The sequence below is a fragment of the Gossypium hirsutum genome, chromosome A08, assembly GCF_007990345.1.
Source record: "Gossypium hirsutum isolate 1008001.06 chromosome A08, Gossypium_hirsutum_v2.1, whole genome shotgun sequence".
Lineage (NCBI taxonomy): Eukaryota > Viridiplantae > Streptophyta > Magnoliopsida > Malvales > Malvaceae > Gossypium > Gossypium hirsutum.
Genome location: NC_053431.1, coordinates 83,980,100 through 83,995,050, shown reverse-complemented (window position 1 = coordinate 83,995,050; position 14,951 = coordinate 83,980,100). Strand labels below are relative to the sequence as shown.

The 14,951-nt window shown below is 37.3% G+C and overlaps 2 non-coding genes across 2 annotated transcripts; one reads left to right on the top strand and one right to left on the bottom strand.

The window, feature by feature from the left end:
• Positions 1-384: 384 nt before the first annotated feature.
• On the top strand, positions 385-491 carry LOC121205742 (small nucleolar RNA R71). The gene has a single exon (XR_005900817.1). It is a non-coding gene; the product is annotated as a small nucleolar RNA R71 (small nucleolar RNA).
• A 4,800-nt stretch (positions 492-5,291) lies between these two features.
• LOC121205297 (small nucleolar RNA R71) lies at positions 5,292-5,398 on the bottom strand. Its single transcript, XR_005900381.1, has one exon. It is a non-coding gene; the product is annotated as a small nucleolar RNA R71 (small nucleolar RNA).
• Between the last annotated feature and the right edge of the window lie 9,553 nt (positions 5,399-14,951).

Below are 14,951 nucleotides of genomic sequence, written 5' to 3'. Positions count from 1 at the left end.
TATTGTATCCCATATATTGGACTTGTTCCTCCTCGCTACAAGGGTTGAAGGGTTGATATTTTGTGCATGCTCCTCCTCCATTCGAATCGCACCTCATCACTAGATGTACTTGAGTAGTCACACTAACCGTCAGTCTTTTTATTTAAGAGTTCTACTTGGTTAGATAGCATAGTAACCGCGTCAAGGTTTAAAACATCGGCTGCTTTCGTCGACTTTGTCCTCATAACTTGCCACTGATAGTTATTCAGTGACATCTCCTCAATAAATTTGTAAGCTGCCTCAGGTGTCTTATTATTCAAAGTTCCACCAGCAACTGCGTCGATGAGTTGCCTCGTTTAGGGGTTCACACCATTGCAAAGTGTCTGAACCTGTAGCCAGAGTGGTAACCCATGGTGAGGGCACCTTCTCAACAGATCCTTGGATCTCTCCAATGCATTGTAGAGTGTTTCTATATCCATCTGCACAAAGGAAGAAATGTCATTTCTCAACTTAGCCGTTTTAGCCGGTGGAAAATATTTAAGTAAAAACGTTTTGGTCATTTGTTCCCAAGTAGTGATTGACCCTCGTGGTAACAAGTTCAACCATTGTTTAGCTTTATTCCTCAACAAAAAAGCGAATAACCGAAGGTGAATGGCGTCATCAGAAACGCCATTGATTTTAAAAGTGTCGCAAAACTCTAAGAAATTTGCCAAGTGATTGTTTGGATCCTCATCCTGTAAATCATCAAACTAAACAAACTGTTGTATCATTTGAATTGTGTTAGGTTTCAGTTCAAAATTATTTCCAACAATAGTGTTCTAACTATAAGTTACTCAGTTCCTGTTAAATTAGGTTTAGCATAATCATACATAGTGCGTGGAGCAAGATTCTGATTTACTGGATCAGCAGCAATCGTAGGAGGTAGCAGATTTTCTTGGTTTTCAGTCATCTCCTCAGTTGTTGTTGAAGTATCATCCTGTTGCTCGTCCTCTGTGTCTTTTAGGCTTCGCCTTATTTCTCGTCTATTTCTACGAACTGTACGGTCGATCTCACTATCAAAAAGTAGTGGTCCTGACAGGTTTCTTCTGGTCATAAACTAGAAAACCCTGTCAGAAGAAAATAAGAGAAAAATTAGAAAAGAAAATAAAATAAAAACTTAAATTGCAAATAAAGTAAATGGCTAAAGTAATAAAAATTGAGTGTTCCTAATATCCTAGCTCCCCGAAAATGATGCCAAAAACTTGATGCGTGATATTCGTAATAGGTTTTAAAGATTTATAAATGACTCATTCTTGAGACTAACTTATTACCACAATTAAGGCAAGTGTACCTATCGAACAGTAGTATAGTTTAGCAAGACCGGATTGTCTAACCCAAAGGAACTACGAGTACTAGTATTTACTTCCTTTTTATTATCTAGCCTAAAAATTAAGAGGTTTGGTTATGTAAACTAATTATTAACTAAGAATGCATAGAAAGTAAACTTGGGAAAATACTTTTGGGAAAATTCGATTGATTGAGACAATACCTAAGGAAAAATCCACCTAGACTTCACTTGTTATTTGACTCTGAATCAGACAATTTATTCATTTGACTTGATTCATAGAAATCCCTAAATTACATTATTATCCCTCTCGAGACTAATAACATCTAACCTTAGGTTGAATAATTGAAATCTCTTTCTAATTAACACCCTAAAATTGCATTAACTCGATCTATGGATTCCCTTATTAGGTTTCATACTAATCCAGCAAAATCTTGTTACCCTATTCTAGGCGTGTAATCAACTCCACTTTATTATGACAATTTTACTCTTAGACAGGGTTTATTCCTCCTCTGAATAAGAGCGTTAACTTGAATCAATTTCCTGGAATATTAAAACAAGAATTAAGAACACATAATTAAGAACAAGTCAAATATTTATCATACAATTCAGATAATAATAACAAGATCTGTCTTAGGTTTCATTCCCCTTAGGTATTTAGGGGGTTTAGTTCATATTTATGAAAGACAACATCTCAAAAGCATAAAGATAACAAAACATAAGAAAACCCAAAACTCCTGAAGGAACTTGAAGGGAGATCTTCAGTCTTGATAATGAATCCGGCTCTTGAGATGAATCAATAGGCTATCCTTGAGTAATTCCTTGCTTCCTACTCTGCGTCCCCTTCTAAGTGCCTCCTCAGGTGTTTAAATAGGCTTTAGAATGCCTAAGAGCCCTCAAAATTGGCCTTTTCCAAATTGGACTAAACTTGGGCTTGGTAGGGACACGCCTATGTGACACGTCCGTGTGTGATTACTTAAGGCCGTGGTCAAGGCTATTAAATGGGCATGGGCATGTGATCTACCCGTGTAAGTCATGCTTCGATCTTCCCAAAGGGACACGGCAGTGTGACCCGCCCGCGTGAAGAAGTCCAAGCCATGTTGGTTTTCCACGTGGGTCTATGTTCTCCGTTTCTGGCCCGTTTCTCTACATTTTTACTCTCATATGCCCACCTAAGTATAAAACATGAAATTAAAGGATTAGGAGCATCGAATTCACCAATTATAAGGAGAAACCATCTATAAATGCGTTAAGCATGGGGTAAAAATATGTATAAATTATAGTTTATCACTAGATTGTTTTTGAATGCTTAGCAATATGTATATTTTTGTACGAAGCTGAAAACATTGGTGGAGCATTAACAAATTAGGATAAAGCCAACTACAAAGTTGTTTAGTTTGAAAAGTCGTGGTGAGATACATATGAGCGCATTTGTATGCCGTATTTTAGTATGAATTATGAGATCTAAAGAGTCGAAGTGAGGCTTGCGAACCCCCACTTATGGTATGTGAACCTCGATGTTTTCCTGGTGTGAATTCTTGCAATTTTGTCTAAATTGTTAAGTATACATGTTGTGAAAGTTTAAAAGGTATGTGTATATATAATATATATGGGTTTTTGTGTTTTATATATAATATTTATTAACATGCGTGGATGTTAAATAAATAATATATATATGTGCATGGGTGTTAAATATATAATATATTTACGTGCATGAGTGTTATATGTATAATATATTTGTACGAGTTTGCTATATACATAGTACATATATATGTGCAGTTCTACTATACATAATGTATATATGTGAGTTTTAGTATATATAATATATATGATGATAAACGCCAAATTATACATGTTTTTACCCCAAATACTTAGCATATTTATGGATGTTTACTCTTAGATTTGTGGATTTTGGTGCTCTTAATCCGGTTATTTCATGTTTTGTACTCAGGAGAGCACCAAGGGTCAAAAGGAGCCAAAAACAAGCTAAAAAGGGATCAAACAGACCAAATCGAGAAGACCACACGACCTCAGCCTTGCCACACGGGTAGCTCACACGCCCGTGCCTTTCGAGGGTGTCGACCAAGGTTTACACGACTCACACGGCCTGGCCATTGAGCCCACACGGCCGTGGCAATTTACCAGATCGAACACGGCCTGGCAACCACGTCACACGGTCGTGGCACACGGGCGTGTCCCTTTTTCAAGAAGTTGTATTTTACACAGAAAAAGGATACTTAGGGGGTAAGAAAGCCAATCAAAAGCCTATATAAACACCCTAAGTATGACCTAGAAAGGGGCTCTCACTCCAGAACTTTTCTAGAACACGGAACCACACGCTAGAAATTACTTGAATGAAACCAGACGATCCATCTTAAAAGCAAGAGCTACTCCAAGACTGAAGATCTCTCTCAGAAATCCTTCAGGGGTTTTAGAGTTTTCTTTATGTTTAGTTATTTTCATACTTTTGAGATGTACTCTTATTTTATTATGAACCAAAACCCCTTAGATACCTACGGGGGGTAAAACTTATGATGGATCTTGTTATTATTATCTGAACTGTATGATAAATACTTGATTTGTTCTTAATTATGTGTTCTTAATGCTTGAGTTAATATTCTGGGTTTTAATTCATGATTTGATGTGCTTATGCAGAGGAGGAATAGACCCTGCCTAAAAGTAGATTTGGCATAATTAAGCGGAGTTGATTAGGCGCCTAGAAATAGGGTTACGAGATTTTGCCAGATTAGGTTGAAACCTAATATGAGAGTCCATAGATCGAGCTAATGCAACCCTAGAGTGTTAATTAGAGAAAATTCTCGGTTATTCAATCTAGGGGCTAGAAGTTATTAGTCTTGAATAGGGATAATAACATAGGTTAGGGAGTCTCATGGATCAACTCAAGTGAATAAATCATCTGGTTCAGAGTTAGATAACAAGTGAAATCTAGGTGGATTCCTCCTTGGGTGTCATCTTTATCAATTGCTTTTCTTCAAGTCTTTTTCCAAACTTTCTCTTTTCTTTGATTAAATTAGTTAATTAGTTTAGATAATTAGTTAATTAAAAGAAACCCCTTTTATTCTTAGGCTAAATAATAAAAAGATAGTTATTACTAGTACTTTTGGTTCCCTTGGGTACGATATCCCGGTCTTGTCGTTACTATACTATTATTTGATAGGTGCGCTTGCCTTTTCGTCGTGATAACAGTTAGCCTAGGTTTGATCTTCATTATAAAATTTTATTACTTGTTACGAATCACTGCGATCAAGTTATTGGCGCTGTTGCCGGGGAACTGGAATATTAGGAACACTAAATTTTTATTACTTTAGCCATTTATTTTTCTTACAATTTAATTTAATTTTTTTATTATTATTTATTAATTTACTTTTTCTTTCTCTTGACAGGTTTTTATAGTTTATGACTAGAAGAAACCGTCAAGACCTTTACTTTTTGACGAAGAAATCGATCGAACAGTTCGTAGAAATCAAAGAGAAATAATGCATAGTTTACGATACACAGAAAATGAACAAGAATACAATACTCAATCTCCAACCGATGAGATGGTTGAAAACCAAGACAATCAGTTGCCTCCTGTAATTGCAGCTAATCAAAATCCTGCTCCACGTACTATGTATGACTATGCTAAACCCTCTTTTACAGGAACTGAATTAAGTATAGTGAGACCTGTTATTGCTACGAATAATTTTGAATTAAAACCTAACACTATTCAGATGATACAGCAGTTTGTTCAGTTTGATGGTTTGCAGGATGAAGATCCCAACACTAACTTAGCAAATTTCCTGGAATTCTGCGATACTTCAAAATCAATGGCGTTTCTGATTATGACATCCGTCTTCAGTTATTTCCCTTCTCACTGAGAAACAAAGCTAAATGGTGGTTAAACTCGTTACCACGAGGCTCTATCACTACTTGGGAGCAAATGACCGAGAAATTTTTACTAAAATATTTTTCGCCAGTTAAAATGGCTAAATTACGCAATGATATCTCTTCTTTTGTGCAGATGGACTTAGAAACACTTTACGATGCATGGGAGAGATACAAGGATCTATTGAGAAGGTGCCTTCACCATGGGTTACCTCTATGGCTGCAAGTTCAAATGTTGTACAATGGTGTGAATCCCTAGACAAGACAAATGATTGACACAGCTGCTGATGGAACCATAAACAATAAAACATCAAAAGATGCCTACGAATTCATAGAGGAGATGTCACTGAACAACTATCAGTGGCAAGTCATGAGGACTAAGCCAACAAAAATAGTCGGAGTTAATAACATCAATTCAGTCACCATGCTCTCTAATCAGGTAGAACTCCTCAATAAAATGATTGATAGTTTTCCTGGTTTTACGCAGGTACATCCAGTAATGAGGTATAACTCACGCAGAGGAGGTGTGCATACAAAATACCAATCCTTCAATCCTACAACTGAAGAAGAACAAGTCAACTATATGGGTAACAATAACTTCCGATCTCAAAATAACCCATACAGTAATACCTATAATACAGGTTGGAGGAACCACCCAAATTTTTCCTGGGGAGGTTAAGGGAATCAAAAGCCACAAAATCCTTAGGGCTTTCAATAGCCACCTTATCAACAAGAGAAGAAGTAGAACCTTGAAGAGATGCTTTCAAAATTCATGTCAGTGTCAGAAACCCATTTCCAAAATACCAAGACAGCACTTAAGAATCAACAAGCATTGATCCAAAGACTTGAAACTCAGATAGGCCAGCTATCCAAACTAATCTCCGAGCGACCACAAGGTAGCTTACCAAGTAATACAGAACCTAATCCAAGGGAACACCTCAATGCAATTAGTGCCCAAGATAAGGAAGGATTCATTACACCTGAGCCAGAATTACAACAAGACAACGCGATGAACAAAGATCGAGAAGAGATAAATGATGATGATCCTAAACAGGTAAGTACAAATTATGAACCTCGTGTGCCATATCCTAAAGCAATGATGAAAGACAGAATAGAAGAAAAATTCGGTAAGTTTGTCAAACTCTTAAAGAAATTACATATTAACTTACCTTTTATTGAAGTTCTTTCGCAGATGCCCAACTCAGCAAAATTCTTAAAGGAACTTCTGGCTAATAAAAGGAAATTAGACGCTACATCGCATGTGGAACAAAATGCAGTCTGCTCAGCTATTTTGAAGAATAACCTACCTAACAAATTGAAAGATCCAGGGAGTTTTACAATTTCTTGCTTAATTGGTAGTTTTTCTATGAATAATGCTTTAGCTAATCTAAGGGCAAGTATAAATGTTATGCCGTATAAAATTTTTAAACGACTAGGTCTCGGTAAACCCAAATAGACTAGGATGAGCATACAATTGGCTGACAAAACAATTCGATTTCCTACTGGTATTATTGAAGATGTTCTCGTTAAAATTGATAAATTTATTTACCCAGTAGACTTTGTGATCTTAGATATGGATGAGGATAATGAGGTACCTTTAATTTTAGGATGAACCTTTTTAGCAACTGCCAGAACCATTATTAATGTAGGCACGGGGAGCTGCACTTCGTGCAGGTGACGATGCAGTAGCACTCCAAGCACGCGACTTAGTCAAAACCCCTAAGACTCAGGATAATGCTATAAAACCTCTCGATGATAAAACTAATAGTCAATCATCCTTACAGGAACCTTTTCAAACCAAGACAACAGAGACAATGCACTACTATCATGAAAAGAACAAAGACGTCCATGAAGAACGAAGGCTATAGATAGAGGAGCTAGATGAATGGCGAGAACACAAACCGAGAACACATGATAAACTGAAACTATGCCAAAACAAGCTCGATACCTCTCCTAATCAACTTACAGTAGGCGATAAAGTCTTACTAGATGCCATCAATCCTCACATTGTCACTACCACACTGAATGAGGAAATCCCTCTTACGGTACTTAGTATTTTTCCATTTCGTAAGGTATAGGTGAGTCATCCCAAGTTCGGCACTTTTAAGGTAAACAACACCCGATTAAAAGCTTATTTTAAGATTAACAGCAGGAACGAGGAGTGAACTCCACAAACCACCATGATAAATCAACGGAGAGGTAAGTAGAGCTTAGACTATAAATAAGCGCTTCTCGAGAGGCAACCCGAGCACTAACATATTTTGATTTCTTTATTTTTAATTAATTTCTAACACTTCAAATCATCAACTTTATCTTTGAATTGCAAAGTTTTTCAGCACACACGGCCAGGCACACTGGCGTGCGGAAGCCGTATCCAAACAGGGGAAGAGACACTGCCGTGTGAGACGGCTGTGTTGAAGCAGGACATGATTTCCCCAAAACACAGGGTGCGATAAATCCCCACGACCGTGCTACATGGCCGTGGGTGAACTTGATAGGAATAACACGAGCGTGGGATAGAAAAGCATGGGCGTGCTAGGGACAAGGCTCGATTCTATTTCTTTGACACGAGCGTGCGACACGCCCGTGCCATTCAGCCGTGTACAACAATACACGGGCGTGGTACCATAACACACGAGCGTAGGAGAAGCGAACAATGCTAGGCACGGCCGTGCGACATGGCCGTGTGCCACACACGCCCAAGACACACGGGCGTGTGATAGTAGCAGGGCACGACCACATTTGAAAAAATTCAAAAAATACGGGCTACCCGTACAGCTTAAGGGTGTGGCCCTAGGCCGTGTGCCCCTCCCCTATATAAACAAACCACTGTTCATCTTCTTCCTCCTTTCAAAAACCTAGTCGAAATCTACCCTCCCCCAACCTCTACTCCCTATGTCGGCTACCATTCCGTAGATTCTCACTTCCCCAACCCCCAAACCACCCTCAAAGTCGCTCCACTTGCATTCATCCCCAGTTTCCCCTCCTTATACCCTCTATTTTTCCCACCACGCGGTTTCCTCTGTACGTCACACTCCCGTGCCCGTCATCACATGCCCGTGCACTGCCTTACAATAGCCCTTGGTATATTATGTCATCATCAAGGGGTAAGAAGGCCGTGATCCCTTCCTCAAAAAGACTTAGGGGATAGGGTTCTTCATCGGTACGAGCTACAGTCGAAGTTCGGCACCCATTCCTTGAATTTCTACAAGCTTCGTAGGAGGAGCTATTTCAAATACTACGTGCATGACCCATCACCACAGGTTGTTGCATCGACTGGGCTGCCATAGAGCAAGTCCAGCTCGCTGATGCCATCCGTGCCCTCCTGTCTACAGACCTGTGACACCCCTAATGTGACCCTAGTCGGAAAGTGGTTTCGGGACCACAAAATCGAGTCATAAAAATAATTAACTGTCATACTTAATGCTTATTATATGTATATATGCATGTGTGAAAATTGCATGTTTGAATTTTGTTAATTGAAAGTGAATTTTATTAAATAGGACTTATGTGTGACACTTTTGAAATGTGATAGGTTAATCTATAAGGATCTATTAATGCATGTTAGGAAATGCTTGTACTTGCATGTCAAATTACCCAAAATGTTAGGTAGTGGCCGGCCATGCTATGGGTTAAAACATATTATAAACATTTTGTGTTAAAATGTTGTGTGAGAAATAATAAAATACTAGTTAATGGGAGGAGAAACCAAAGTTGTCTCACCCTTGCTCCTCCATTGCCGTGACTTGAGGGAGAAAGAAAAAAGTTGGGTTTCTTTAAATTTTGGCTTAGAAGATGGCTAGAAGGAGGAAAAACTATGATTTTAGCTAGTTAGGTAGCTGAAATTTCAAGTAACTCGGTAATCCATCGAAGAAGAAGAAGAGGGCTGCAACAAAAAGAAAAATGGAGACAGTTTGCATGTTGAAGAAAACTAAGGATTTAGCTTGTTTAAGAGTTGTATCCTAAGTTGGTAAGCTTTCTAAGCTCCCCTCTATCTTTAACTTTGTTGTAAAGAAAAATGATGATGGATTGTGGTTGGAAGGCATGAATGCGGGTTGTAGAAAAGAAAAGCTCTTTGATTAGTTGTAAAAATTACTTCTGTCCAATTTTGTGCCTTCGTTATGCTGTCCAAAATTTGAACAAATTAATGGTTCTATTTTCATGCCGATTAGGGGTTGATAAATTGAGTCTAATAGCTAAAATATTATGTTATTCTTACTAAGTTTCAGTTGTTAGTAGTGACGTAACAATTTGACAATTAAATGCATAAATGACTGCTGGAAACTGCAGCTTGAAAACAAATTGTTCCAGCATGTAAATGCTGATTTGAATGTGCTGTAATTTGTGGAGGAATTGGTCTGCTGCATGTTTGAAATAAAAGAAAACAATGGTTGTTAAATATTAGTTTTTGTTGCTAATCGAATAGGTTTAATTCATTGTTCAAGGGGCTATAAATTGGTGTTAATTAAGCTATTCGGATGGTCTAATAAAACAGCCTGAATGTTAAATAATGCTTGCTGTCCAAATTGAAATTATGCTAGAATGTTGAAAAATTGTTGTTCAAATGGAATTTTGGAGTGTTTAATGGACTCCATGTTGCTAAAATTTACATGAATAGAAATTTCTAAGCTTAAATTGTAAGAATTTGAGTTGTGTGGTTTAAATTGTCAAAGATGCATTTGGAAATTTATTATAATTTGTTAAAGGGTGTAAAGTATTGAGAGTTCTAAAAGGTACATAGTTAAATGAAGATGGAAGCTTGATAAACTTTTATTTAGAATGGAAGTAGGAGAAATGTGTATTCGGCCATGTTGTGATGAGTTGAATTTGAATGGTTGATGCCTTAGTTTATAAATGGTCATTAGATGAGTTTTAAACTTGTTAAAGTTTGATAATTTGGGGGTGTTAAGTTGGGGAAAACGTGTAATAAAAATGGGTTGATAATGTTTGTTTGTTAATTGATGTTTGCACCTTAAATAGTTGAAATAAAGCTTGCCGATTATTATTAAATGTTTAAATTATAATGGTCATATATAGGTATATATATATATATGCCTTATGTATGTACCATGTACACATAAGGACATTCGGCAATATGATTAAATTCATGTATAAGGAAGCATGATAAATTAAGTGACTCCTTGCTTGTGAATGTGAATTAGATATAAATTAAATAAGCATGAAATCGAGTCATGCCATGTTTTATTAAATATGATACATATTGAAATCTATTGTTTTAGATATAGATTAAATGATATGTGGTTGCAAAATGTGATTGTTAAGTGAATAATATTAGTTAAGTACTTAAGCAAATCTATTGTTTTACTTAAGCTTAAGAGCAAAGAGGATCAAAGTCGGATAGGGGAAAAGAGAAAGTAAACGAATAGCCGTGGATATCTAGTCGTCGACCACTTCCGAGGTAAGTTTTAAGTGATTAAACGTTGAGTAAATTCAATCATAATAGGACATAATGAGTTATTTAATAAGATATGACGTGGTCATGATATGTCTTAAACTCAAATGGTAAGTTCATAAGTTTTTAGACTTGGAAATTTAAGAGCAAATTGTAATAATTTGCTTAGGACAGCAGCAGTAACGTGATTTTAGAAAATCACTATAAATTGTTGATGTGGAATTATAGGCTGAATAAAATATGTAATCAAAGCTTAATTAGTCTAGTTTATTATAAAAGAGACCGTGTAAGCAAAGATATTTCCTATAAAGAGATATTTAAAGTTGTGTGAGATAGTGTCAGAATGACTCCGAAATCCCCTGTTCTGTTTTTAGAAAATCATTATAATTTGTACAAAAATGGTTATAAGATAAAATTTATATGCTTAGACTCCTTAATGAGTCTAGTTTCAAATTAAATCAAATAGAACATATTTTGAATTCTGTACAATGAGAAATTTGATTCATAGTGAAGACTGGTCAGATTAGTCAAACAGTGAAACAGGGGAAACTTTAAGAAAAATATGGTATTGATTGGCCAAACCTAAAATTCTGAAAATTTTATGGATGGAAGATATATGAGTCTATATTTATGGAAAATTAACGGCGAGTTTTGTAGCTCCAGTTATAAATAATTTAGTGACTATTCCTCAGGAAAACAGCTTGTAGTGAATATGTGATTTTGTTGTAAACATTGATGAAACTATTTGAGTTGCTTATAAGCTATTGCTGAAATTGATGTACAAGATAAATATATATATGTGTGGTAAAGCCAAATGGCTAGTGTGAAATATGTATGAGATATGTATATGTGGTAAAGCCGAATGGCTAATATGAAATATGTATGAGATATATATATGTGGTAAAGCCGAATGGCTAATGTGAAATATATATGAGATATGTATATGTGGTAAAGCCGAATGGCTAGTGTGAAATATGTATGAGATATGTATATGTGGTAAAGCTGAATGGCTAGTGTGAAATATGTATGAGATATGTATATTTGGTAAAGCCGAATGGCTAATGTGAAATATGTAGGAGATGTGTGTATATTGTGGCCGAATGACCAAATGTGAAAGGTGTGTATTATTAGATATTTGATGAGGCAAATGAATTACAAAGATGACAGTCGATGTGCATGGTGTAACATGAGATTAAATGTACATGAAACTTGGAAATATATTCCGGGTAAGACCCGATGACTACGTGTGGAGATTATGTCCGGGTAAGACCCGATGACTACGTGTGGAGATTTTGTCTGGGTAAGACCCGATAACTACGTGTGGGGACTATTCGAGCTAAAGGTTTCGCTGAAGATTCGAGCAAAGCATAAGATTATACGACTTCACAGTAACAATTGGTAATAAATACGTTCAATACGTTAAGTTGGTCAGGTATGTATTTTGAGATTATATTTAAGCTTGATTTGGACTAAATCACAAGGTCGTTATGTGATGCATATGTGAGTAAAGCAATAAGACTGTTCTATGATTATTGTGCATTTGGTCAATATGGAAAGTTAGGTGAAAATATGTAATGTACCTATGTTTATAAGAGATCACTATCAAGTGAGAATTTATCTGCCTATTATATATGATGAGATGTGCATATTCGGTAAAGGGATGGTATGCCCGAAGGAAGAGTGAAATAAAAATACGAACAACTATGTTATAATTTGATTGTTATCTGTTGACACTGCTTAAAACTTACTAAGCATTGTAATGCTTACTCCGTTTACTTTGTTTCCTCTGTTTTATAGATCTCATTTGGAAGCTACAGGCTCGGGGATCGTCAACAACTAGTCACACTATCACTATCCACTATTTGGTACTGCTATGTTTTGGATTATCTTATGGCATGTATAGAATGGACTAGTAGTGGGAGGATATTTTGGTTAATGTATATAAGCTATGCGAATATGACATCTTTTGAATGTTTACTTTTATAAGTTTTTTTTTAAATTTTATCCCTGGTTGTGTCTAGCAATTATCCAATTGAATGATCTTTACTTCAAGAAAATGAAAAAATTTTATTGTTCTGATATGAGTTTCAAGTCCGGTAATGCCCCTTTACCTATTCCGGCGACGGATACGGGATAGGGGTGTTACAAGACCCATGGGAACGATTCTTCACTATTACCAAGCCCACTTATTTAGAGCTAACCTTAGAATTATGCTCTACTTTTCATTTACAAGTGGTGATGACGAACAATGATGACCCAGGCACCATTCACTTCTGATTAGGCGGTCTAGTTCGTGCGATGAGTGTCCCAGAGTTTGGAGTTGCTCTGGGACTTTACACCGATGAGTTTATGGAGGAGGAGGACATGAATGCACTACCACGCAATATCCACATCTCCCCCTCCTTGTGCTGGAAGGCTTTGGCACCACTCTCTTCCACTTACGACCCCAGCCATTCGAAGGCCTCAGCTCTCCCCCCTCTCTCCGTTATCTCCTTGCCATATTGGCTCACACATTGACCAGGAAGAGAGAGCGCACCGGCATCGTCAACACCCACGACGCCTACTATCTATGGTGCATGGCGAAAGCACACGTGACCTACTTGGCATATTTCATTGCTTTCGCCATTCGCCATCAGACCGAGTGGTATCGGAAGGGAGTGATCTCCATCGGCCCCTACGTGACGCACCTTGCCAGACACTTCAGCCTCCTCAACACCGTGGCTCAGTCATCAGCGCTTACCCTGATAGGTCAGATGTCCCCACAGGGCATCACGACTATGTTACATATGTGGATGATAGAGTGCCGATGTAGGACCGATCCTCCTCAGTACCGTCTCTCGCATGCCATTGACAAGGAGGATCTTGAGCCTGATGATGTTCCCCCACAGCACGAGGAGCCTTCGACTGCGCCACCTAGGGAATGACCAGTTCCTGCGGCTGCTTCATTGGCACATCTTTCTGACCGACTCACCCACTTCGAGTAGTATTGTACTACATAGTTCGAGATGGTCCATGAGCGAGATCAGCGACGGGATGGACAGATGGACGATATGCAGGCCATGATGCAGCAGCTGTGCCAGTACTTCCAATGCCACTCCAGCAGCACCACTTGAGAGCCCCACCGACAAGGATCATTGAATCCTCCTATTTTATTTTTATTTATTCTTATTCTTATTTTATTTTACTTATTTTATTCTTATTTTGAAAGACATATCTATATTAGTAAATTTTTATTTTCCATTTTCTGGTATTTCTAACAAGTACTTCCACTACACTCTCTTCCACACCAACTCTTAATAAGCTCTTAATGATTCTATAGACTTCCAAGCAAAGCTGCTAGGAATATTTTACGCAATGAGGAAATAAATAGGGAACAATACCTAATGAGTGCCATGTTCAATGACTCAATTTCTTCATCTAGCCAAGAACAGTGGCCGTTACCATTTTCCCCAAACACTCCATCCTCAGAATCAAGCTCCACATCCTTCTAACAGGGAGTTTCACCTCTCTCCCTCTTATGATTTTCTTTATGTTGAATAGTCTATCTTTCTACATTGAGGGCAATGTACATCTTAAGTGTGGGGGGCTGAACATGAAACCTAACTTTTTGCATTATTCTCAAATCCCTGAATTTGGTCTTGTGTTTAAGTGATGTTCTCATAATCCTGATCGAATGAATTTTGATTGATCTATAATTATTATTTATATGTCATGAATTAGACCAAGGGAATTATGCATGATTATTTGATTATAGGACATTAGAGAATCAAGATGATAAGTTGATAATTTGAGAACTAAAATTTTTAGGTTATTTTCCTGAATTGAGGTATTATCTTGAAATCTTAAGTATACAGGAATGACATCAAAAACCCAAATTTTTCTGAGATTTTTTATCCTTTTGAACATATAGCTTTCTTTCTTGCTCACTTCTTTTGTGGTTTGAGTGTGTCAACATTGAACTGTTTGTAACACCCCGAACCCGAGACCGACACCGGAGTCGAACACGAGGTGTTAACAGACTTTAAACCCCTTATAAAAAATATTTCCCAACACTGCCAATCTGCGTACTAGTCGCTTTAAAAATCATATCTTGAGTTTCACAACTCGAAAATAAGTTTCGTGATTTTTCCCTGAAACTAGACTCATATACCCATCTAAATATTTTTTTCTAGAATTTTTGGTCGGGCCAATTAGTACAGTTTATTAGTCAAAGTCTCCCATGTTACAGGGATCGACTACCCTGACCTTTGCGCATTACGACTTGGATATCTCCTTGTACAGGGCTCCAATACTGATGCCGTTTGTTTCTATAGAAACTAGACTCAGAGAGGAATCTATAAATATATGGTA